Source organism: Tupaia chinensis, unplaced genomic scaffold, assembly GCF_000334495.1.
Source record: "Tupaia chinensis unplaced genomic scaffold, TupChi_1.0 Scaffold141724_1, whole genome shotgun sequence".
Lineage (NCBI taxonomy): Eukaryota > Metazoa > Chordata > Mammalia > Scandentia > Tupaiidae > Tupaia > Tupaia belangeri.
The window spans coordinates 1,506,700-1,517,375 of record NW_006201581.1 but is presented as its reverse complement, the minus strand read 5'-3'; the positions used below and the strand labels follow the sequence as shown (position 1 = coordinate 1,517,375).

The following is a 10,676-nucleotide window of genomic DNA, read 5'->3' as shown; positions in this document are numbered from 1 at the left end:
CTAACAAAGAAAGGCCATGGCCCTGATGGCTTCACCTCTGAATTCTACAAAATTTTCAAAGAAGAGTTAATCCCTCTTCTGCTCAAGTTATTTCTAAATATCCAAAAGAGTGACTATCTCCCTAATTCATTCTATGAAGCCTCTGTCAACCTTATCCTTAAAACAGATAAGGACAGGACAAGGAAGGAAAACTATAGACTAATATCCCTGGTGAATATAAATGCAAAGATTCTCAACAAGATACTAGCAAATCATATCCAACAACTTATAAAAAAGATTATACATCATGGTAGGCTTTATTCCAGGAATGCAAGGTTGGTTCAACATACGCAAAACCATAAATGTAATACACCATATTAACAGGAAGAAAGATAAAAGGCATATGGTCATATAGACTGATGCAGAAAAAACATTTGATAAGATACAACATCCCTTCATGATCAAGATTCTCAGCAAAATCAGCATAGAAGGGTCATTTCTTGACACAATAAAAGTTATCTGTGAAAAACCTATAGTGGCATCATCCTCAATGGAGAAAAGCTGAAAGCTTTCCCACTAAAAATGGGTACAAGACAAGGATGCCCACTTTTTCCACTCCTCTTCAATATAGTACTGGAAATCCTTGCCAATGCAATCAGAAAAGAGGAAAAAATAAAAGGCATTCAAATAGGAAAAGAAGAGGTGAAACTCTATTTGCAGATGACATGATCATATACATACATGACCCAATGATTTCCATGAAAAAATTTCAGAAAGTGATATATGAATACAGTAAAGTTGCAAAATACAAAATTAATATCAATAAATCTATAGCATTTCTGTATATGAACAACAGGCAGACTGAGATAGAACTGAAAAAAGTTATTCCATTGACCATAGCCACAAAAAGTGTAATACTTAGGGGTAAATCTAACCAAAGAAGTTAAAGACCTCCATAAGGAAAACTATGAGAAGATAAAAAAAAGAAATTGAAAATGACATAAAAAAGTGGGAGGATATCTCATGTTCCAGGATTAGAAGAAATAATATAATCAAAATGGCAATTCTACCCAAATTAATCTACATGTTTAATGCAATGCCAATCAAAATACCAGACACGTTCTTCACAGATCTAGAAAAGACAATCATAAAGTTTGTCTGGAATCATAAAAGACCCTGTATTGCCAAAGCAATTCTGCACAAGAAGAGTGGAGTGGGTGGCATCTCACGTCCTGACCCAAAACTATACTACAAAGCTGTTGTCATGCCAGACCTGTTAAAGTACCTGTAGTACTTCATCCATTCCCGTTAACCCCATGTCACATAGAACATTCTTCTGCTATTCCACCTTACCAATTAAAGACAAAGCTTGTTCAGAGAATTCTCTGGATATTTTAATCCTTTTATCCCTAGTGCCTATTAAAGTGTCTAGCAATATTTGTTGAACTGAAATGACCTCAAATTCAACAATAGAAACTTCTTGATTTAATGCACAAAATTAGATTTAATTTCAGGCATTTGCAATTTTCTCACTGAATCCTTAATGACTAATATTTCATATCTCCATGAGAGCACAGCAAGACAACTGTGATAATCTATGAGTATTTTAATGAATGCACAAAATGCTTCCATTTAAACTTTTGTACAAATAAATGTGTTGGCATTATTCGTTATTATATCTGCATTTATCTTAAGCCCAGTCACAAACCTCATTTGTCAAATTAGTTTATTAGAAATAAGGGCAAGGGAAAATAATAAATATTAAAACACATCTTGATAGAAGTGCGTATAATCGACTCAATTCTTCTGGGAGTGGTTCTGTATCATGCTTTCCATCTTACAGTTCTCAGTCGAGAAATGCAAATAGCAAGTGTTTTGATTTCTCCAATTTCATGCACTAGTTGGGTTCTAGGGCAGCCAGAGCTGCCCAGAAGACTAGAGGAGGACTTAAGTTTCACTGTCAACCTAATCAACCAATCCTTTAGATTGATCCTACATGCTTCCCTAGTATTTACAGAATTCTCATGGTTCACCTAAAGTAATTTTTAAAACTACCTACCCAAATTGACCTACATACTTAATGGAATTCCAACCAGAGTAACAGAAATTCCTCACAGTTCTAGCAAAGATGACCATTGAATTTGTCTGGAATCATAAAAGACTTGTATTGCCAAAGAAACCCTGTGTAAGAAGAGCGGAGTAAAGGACACCACAATCCTTGACCCCAAAATATATTACGAAGTTGTAATAATCAAAACGTATGATATTGGCACAAAAACAGGCATGTGGACCAATGGAACAGAATAGAAACCCCAGAAATAAACTCAAAAACATGCAGTCAACTGATTTTTGACAAAGGGCACCAATCAATGCAGTGGGAAAAGGAAAATCTCTTTAGCAAATGGTGCTGGAAAAACTGGCTATCTACCTGCGGAAAGATGAATCTGAACCACTACCTGTCACCATTGACAAAATTCAATTCAAAATGGATCAAAGATCTAAACAAAAGATGTAAAACCATAAAACTACTGGTAGAAAACACAGGGGAAACTCTGGGAGGCATTGGGAAGGCAAAGACTTCTTAAATAAGACCCCCAAACCACAGTCAATAATCCCCAAAATAGACAAGTGGGATTACATCAGACTAAGAAGTTTCTGCATGGCAAATGACACAGTAATTAGTGTGAATTGACAGCTCTCTGAATGGTTAAATATTTTTGTAAACTATGTGTCAGATAAGGGACTGATAACCAGAATTCACAAGGAACTCAAGCAACTATTCCAAAAAAAGATGATCAGTCCTGTTCCCCCTACTCTTAATGTCTCCTCCTAGTAATTTTATATCCATCTACCCACCCTCTCCCAACTGGCTGGCTACTATAAATATCTACTTATTCTTGTTGTATTTGGAACCATGCCCAGTTCTATACTGAGGTCTCTTTTCCCTTACTGTAATAGGTCTTGAATAAAATCTGTTTTTACCACATTAACAATATCCAGCTCTTTTGTTGTTTGTTTGTTTTAAACAGAAAATTTAATGTAACAAGAAAAAACTATGAACAGCAAATCTGGCGGAGCTTCTATTTGCAATCCAGAGACAAATCAAGAACTGTGAACCAGAATAACACTCCAAGAAATATCTGCAATTGAGGAGTCCTCTGGATTGATTACAGTCTGTCAGCATGGTTCAAGAATTTGTGAACAGCCAAATCCAACATGAAAAGTTTGTGATGTTCATAAAGCCCACCTGCCCTTGCTGCAGGACCCAGGACACCCTGAATCAATTGCCCTTCAAACAAGGGATTCTGGAATTTGTAGATATTATAGCCACTGGCAACATGGATGAAGTCCAAGATTATTTCCTAGAGCTCATAGGAGCATGGACAGTGTTTCAAATCTTTTCTGGTAAAGACGTTATAGCTGATACACAGGTCTCGTAACTATGCAGCGGAAAAAGGAGCTGCCATGGTGGCTCAAGCAGATTGGAGCCCTGCAATAACTATAGAGCAGGCCCCAGGCTGACGTCTCTTCTGGAGACCCCTTCAGAGCAGATGACATCACAAATGGTCACAACACTTCTTAGCAGATGAAATTTCAGACAACAGCAGCTTTTTTTCTTCTTTTGACTCAGTATTAAAAAGTGGACCAACTTCTTTTTAGTCATAGGAATGAGCAGGTTGATGGACCATGTTGATTTTCTTCTGGATCGGCCCTTTGGGTTTTGGAAATTCTTGTTTAGGATTTACTCACTGACCCAAAAGATGTTCTTTCTCTTTGGTGCACATTTCTTATTAATCATTCTCAATCAGCCAGCGTATTTCTACCTTTAAACTAGTGTTTTTCAGTCATGTTTATCCAAAACCGCTTCCAGGATGAATCTATCGTTGATTTTCAGCCTAGCAGCTGGAATTATTTTGCTCTGTTTGACTTTATGAAGTTTATGAGATCAATGGGTATTTTAGGTGTGTGTGTGTGTGTGTGTGTGTGTGTATGTGTGTGTGTTTTCAGTCTACAAACTACTCCCAATCCCACCTTGAGAACCACTGCTCTAAATCAGTGTTCTCATCCTCATCATCTCAAGATCTCATAGGAAATGGTCAATAATTATCTGAAGGGTACAAGAACCCATTGCGAGACACTATGAAGTTAAACTTGGTTGGCCTTGACTTAGTGCCACGTGGGTGCAGTACAGATGCTGCAATCACCCAGCAGTACTCTGTTATTTAAGATGGTCATGCTGGCAAATCCGAACAACTATATATGACTTCAGTTTATATTATCAGCAAAATTAAAACATAAAATGTAAAACTTCATCGCAATAAAACATGCAACCCTCATCCTGGCATATGTCTGTGAAAGAATTTGACCTTGAGAAACACTGTCCTAAATGATTCTGTTTTTCCCCCACACTTTGAAAAAAATTCAATTAATTTTCTTCTGTGATCGCTAGTGAGAATGCTTCATTTCTTTTTTAATAAAGAAGTACCTATAAATTTTTTAAAAGAATCATGAACCAGGATCCATAATGCAGACACTATTAGGAGATTCTATTGTATAAACAGAATACCAAGCTTGCAATTACTGTTAGTGATTTAATTCCTGATTGCTTTCCAGTTGTGACTTTTAAATTACAAACAATGAGGCAACATGAGTTCTTATATATATCTCTGAGGGTAGCAAAGAGAGAGGAAAGCGAAGACATAGTTTGTCATTCTACTGACAGACTTTATGAAAGAAAGTCGAGAAACAGGAATAAGTGGAGGTAGGTAAAGAGAGAAAGAAGGGTAGATTGTGCCTTTGAGGACTTTGGAAAGGAAAACCCTGACCCAGAAGGGCACCTGATTTGGGATTTAGGGGAAAGCTAGGGGTGGAAGCACATGAAAAGATACAACTATTACATGTATAGCAATAACTTCTACTGCAAGTTTTAGTCAGTGAATCAATTCCCTGTATATTATTTTTTCCCTCTGATTATTCTAACCTTAAAAGACATGAATTATTTTCATCATAGTATATCTCAGAAATTACTGAGCCTGGTTTGCTGTATACTTCACTCTGGCAAAGTTGCTGAGTAGCACTGAGTAATTCCAGGGTTTTTTTCATAACCCCTTGCAGCCTCCTTCCCCAGAACAGTAGTAAGAGAAAATAATTGGGATCCAGGATACCTTCACTAAGAAGTAGTCAGGAAAACTAAAATTTCCTCCTCCTCTTAAGGGAGCAGATACGTTTATAAAACAGAGGAATGCCATGGGAACACGATTAATTTCAAAAGATAAAAATCCTCATTCGCCTTGGGCAATTGTTTTTATCCAGCAGGTTCCACCGGGTATCTGCAGTGCTCTTGAAAGTGGTCAGGAGAAATAATGAAACTGAACTCAAGTACCTCTATCCAGCACGACTAATAAAAGTGCCACTAATACTTAAAGTTCTAAATAAGTGTTAAAAAATTATTTTAAAATAGTTTACTTAACTCAGCAGTAAAAAGAAACTCTTGGTTCACATACCATTTTAAAGGGATCCCAGGCAGTTCTGTTGACTAAAAAATTGCCTTTAAAAAGGTACATACTTGGACCAGTCAGTGGCATAGTGGTTAGAGTTGCTGAATCCTATGTGACTGACTGATTAGTTTGAATTCCATACCCAGCTGTGTGAGAAACATGCAAGGTGTGTGTGCATGCATGATCGAAGTCCAGAAAGGAAGAAGGAGAAGGGTTGCAGCATGACCATTTCCCATGGGTGCTTTCTCACTTTCTCTCTTTTTCTCTCTCCAGCAAGCACACAAGCCCTGTGACAATTTTTTAAGTTACATACTTAAGTTTGATTCTATTTATAAAATATTCTAGAAATGACGAAGTTATAGAATCCAAGGACAAATGGTTAATTATTGGTAGTTAAAAAGGAGAAGGGCAGTAGAGAAGTAAATGTGACTATAAAAAGTGTCCACAGGATGAAAATGTCCTGAATCATGAGCATAAGTATAAATAAATGGATCTATAAATGTGATAAAATATAAGATTAAACATTTATGTATTTAAAAGGGTATTTTAAAGCTAGTGAGATCTGAATAAGGCCCATAGTTGCCAACTTCCTGATTGTGATACTGTACCATATTTACATGGGAGGTTACCATTACATGAAACAGGGTGACTGTATAAAGATCACTCTGTATTATTTCTGAGAACTGTATGCGAATCCACAATTATGCAAAAATAAAATTTTTAATTATTTTATTTTCAAATATTTTTATTTTCTTCTTTTCTAAAATTCAATCACTACATCTTTACAGCATACAAAATAGATTTTCCCAGCATGAATACAATGTTTATTAGTCCAGCCAAAGATGTTATGTATACACTATCAACAGATTATTTTCAATTTCTGTGTTTATTTAATGTTTTGCATGGTTTTTTCTCCTTGATTCCTTTTCTCTTGCCTCCCCATATTGTCCACCATCCTCGACGCTGTCTCTGCTGTCTATAGTTACTCTCCATCCTTTATACAGTCCAATATTTTGGTTTATGTTATAAGAGTGCAGACATTCAGTATATATTGGGTTGTCAGGAAAGTCATAATGCATTTTTGCATGGAAAAACATGTCATGACTTCCCAACAACCTAATATAAAATGGGAGCATACAATGCCTATTTTTCATAGTCTGACATGCTTCACTCAGCATATTCCATATTTATCCAATTTTATCAAATTCCAGGGTCTTGTTTTTAATAACTGAGTAGTATTCTATAGTGTATACATATCATTCCTTTTAAATCCATTCATCTGTTTTTGGGTATTTGGGTCAATTCCAATTGTGAATAATGCTGCACTAAACATGGATGTGCAAATTCTTTTCTGAATGAGTGTACTCTTATCCTTTGGGTAGTTACCCAGGAATGGAATTACTTGATTATATGGCAATTCTGTATGTAGGGTTTTTTTGAAGAAAGTCCATATTGTTCTCCACAGTGGCTGTACTAATTTACATTCCCACCAATAGTGCAGGGGAGTTCCCTTTTCACCACAGCCTCGCAAGCACTTATCATGCTTTATTTTTTTTTTAATCTTAGCCATTCTAACTGGAGTTAGATGGTATCTCATTGTGGCTTTGGTTTGCATTTCCCTTATGATAAAGGATGTTGAACATTTTTTCAAATCTTTTTTGGTTGTTCATTTGTGTACCTTGGAGAGTTGACTATTCAGCTCATTTTCCCAACTTTTGAGTTCCCTGTATTCTGGTTATCAGTCTCTCATCTGAGGCATAGTTTGCAAATATATTCTCCCATTTTTAAAGTCACATCTTTCCTCTAATTATTGTTTCTTTTGCTGTGCAGAAGCTTTTTCACCTGATGTAATCCCATTTGTCTATTTTTGGAAATCATTACCTATACTTTGGGGGTCTTATTTAAAATGTCTTTGGCAAGGACCAGCAGATGGCAAAATGTTTATGTTGCTGGACTCCCATGTAGCTGATCACGATATGAATCCTGGACCTGGTGGCTTAAAACTCACTCCAGGCACATGTGTGTGACTGTCCAAAGTCCCAAGAGGAGAATGGAGGAGAAGAGATTGTGGCATGACCATCTCACTTGGGGTGTAATTTCTTGCTTCCTATCTCTCTCTCTCTGGTAGTGCACAGGCCCCATAGCAAAAATCCCTCAAAAAAAAAAAAAAAAAGGCCTTGGGCAACTCTGATGTCTCCAAGAGTTTTCTCTGCATTTTCCATCAGTAGTTTAGTTTATAGTTTGATGTTTTATGATTAGGTCTTTGATCCATTTTGAGTTCATTTTTGTTAATGGTGAGAGATGGGGTTCAGTTTGTAGAAAATTCACTGGCTCAGAACAATGTTAGAGTTGATATATTTCAGAATTTTCTCTTGGTGTTTTCCTTTTTCTTTTCTTCTTCATTTTTGTTTTTTTGGAAATATCCATAACTAAATTAATAGACTATTTAGAAGACAAATGATCAGTTTTGGGTACGCAGTTAACATTCAGGAGTTAGCATTCAAAATTATATGATCACACAGAGCAGAAAAATAAATTGCCTGTGCATGTTAAGATAGCTTCTACTTATTGAGGTCTTGCTAGGGCCAGGCAGTATGTTTCATATATGGGCACAGCATCTTAGCTGCACATTTCTATAATCCTGTGAGGCAGCTATTAATACTATTTTTATGTATCTTAAGAAACTGGGTTCTTAGGAAATATTTCCCCCAGAAGTCAAAATAACAAGTGAGACACACTTAACTCTTATCCTGGTTAAGTTTATATGATCTTACAAGTTCTTTATATTTAACTATTTTTCAATTCAAAATGAACTAACAGGACAAAAGAGAATCGGCTTAAAATGTGCTTCACTAATATAAACACACGTGCATATACCCACATCTAGTAGTTGGATATTTTGCTGTTCAAAAATTTGTTTGTAAGCTAAATATGAGAAAAAATGATACTAGATGTTTCCAAAAAGAGTAGTGTCAGTATCAGCGGGTGCCATGGAGGTTAAGGAGGCTGGATCCCACATGGCCAACAACATGGTTTGAGTCCCAGACCTGGTGACTTGAAAAACACACTGGGAGCCTGTGTGTGTGTGTACCCAAAATCCAGAGGAGAGAACGGAAGGGAAGAGATAGGGTGTGGACACCTCCCTGGGGGACCGGGTGATTTCTCACTTTTTCTTTTCCCATTTCTCTCTGTCTTTCTCCTGTGAGTGCATACACCCTATAGAAAATATACACACACAGACATAGACACACAAAGTACCAAAAGTAGTAGCATATTCTTATCAAAGTGAATATTTGTTGTTTTACAGTTTTCTGTACTGACAACAGTAGTGCTACTACACATTATATCTCACTCACACATCTAGGAGTTCAATCCTAGACACCGTATTTTAAGATGATATATACAAGTAACCATATATAAAGAACACGGTGAGGATAATCTTCTTGAAGGCATTGAATATCAAGAATCTAGTATTGTGGGAACCAGCAGTTAGCGTAATGGCTATGTCGCTGGACTCCCACATAGTCGACCGCGGTTCGTGTCCCGGACCTGGTGGCTTAAAACTCACGCCGGGCGCGTGTGCGTGCGTGCCCAAGATCCCAAGAGGAGAATGGAGGAGAAGGGATTGCGGCGTGACCATCCCCCCTGGGGGGTGATTTCTCGCTTTCTGTCTCTATGTCTCTCTCTGTCTGTCTGGTGAGCGCACGCGCCCTACAGTGAAAATCTCTCCAAAAAAAAAAAAAAAAAAAAAAAAGAATCTAGTATTGTGATATGAATCCTTATTTTCTGGAATTTTCAAATGAACTTTTTAATTTGAGAATCTGTTTTCAAATTATAGATACACATTCCCTGGAGTAAGAACCAAAATAAAATTTTAAAAAGTCATATCTTTTTTTTTTAATTTTAGGAAATTACTTATTTGATAGTTTATCTGTAAATGTAAGCTAAATGAAAAAAATCCTTTATTTTACAAGGGTTGCTAAAATATGTCCTATTTAAATTTTACTATAGTAAAATAAAGTGAATTTACATGGGGGTAAATATTGTATATACTGAGGGAAAAAATAACAGTTTAAAAGAACCATAAGACATTCAGTTTTTATCAAGCATATATAAGAATTACTTTCAGGGAACCAGCAGTTGGCATAATGGCTATGTCGCTGGACTCCCATGTAGTTGATTGTGGTTTGAGTCCTGGATCCTGTGGCTTAAAATCAAGTTGAGTGCGTGTACATGCGTGTCCAAGATCCCAAGAGGAGAATGGAGGAGAAGGGATTGCAGCATGGCCATCCCCCCTGGGTGGTGATTTCTTACTTTCTGTCTCTGTCTCTCTCTGTCTTTCTGGCCAGTGTCTAAAAGAAAAGCCTCTCAAAAAAAAAAAAAAAAAAAGAAAACTTTCAGCAGGTGGTAAGGGCGCTGGACTCCCACATGGCTGACCACAGTTCAAGTCCCGGACCTGAAAGTTTTCTTTCTCACTTTCCCTCTCTCTCTCCCTCTTTCTCTCTCCCTCTTCTCTCTCTTTCTCTTTCTCTCTCTCTCCCACTCTGGTCTAAATAAGATAAATAAAGTTAAATAAAATAAGTATAAAAAAACAATCACTTTCATAATAGCATAAATAACACAACTGTGCTTAATGCCAAGTATAAGCTGGCCACTCTCCCACATGATTTTTTATATTTATCTCAGTCCTGAATTTTGCAGATGTAGGACTAGTGGCACAGGAAAGTTTACAAGATCCTTGAATAGGAGAGCCAAGATTTGCTTCAAAACTTAAAACCGATGTAAACACTTTCCTTCCTAGATCACATGCTAATATTAATAATAAATAATACATCGGTAGCAGTTAAATGAATGTTGTATGTGGTCCAAAATCTGTGAGTTAAAATATAATAACCTGGCTCACTTATACATAAGTCCCACTATTTCAGTTGTAGTAAAAATGTATGTAAACTACTTTTTGCAACTGCAGTGGGAAATCGCTAATAAACCTTGTGCAAAGTCTCTGATTAAGGGGCACAAGAAGGAAAGAGAGAAGGAAAAAAGAAGCAGAGGAAGCCTCCAGAGAGCAAGGGCTTTAGCTCCAGGACGCAGAGCAAACACTAAGGGAATGAGACCATTCCACTCCTCACTGCAGCTGTTGCCTCTTGCTTGCTGAAGCCATTAGGGCCTCAGCCGCTGGCAGAGAGCTGCTCCAGGCCC

At 36.9% G+C, this 10,676-nt stretch overlaps 1 pseudogene; it reads left to right on the top strand.

The window, feature by feature from the left end:
* The first annotated feature begins 3,161 nt into the window (after nt 1-3,161).
* Nucleotides 3,162-3,478, top strand: LOC102492675 (glutaredoxin-1-like; annotated as a pseudogene).
* The last annotated feature ends 7,198 nt before the right edge of the window (nt 3,479-10,676 follow it).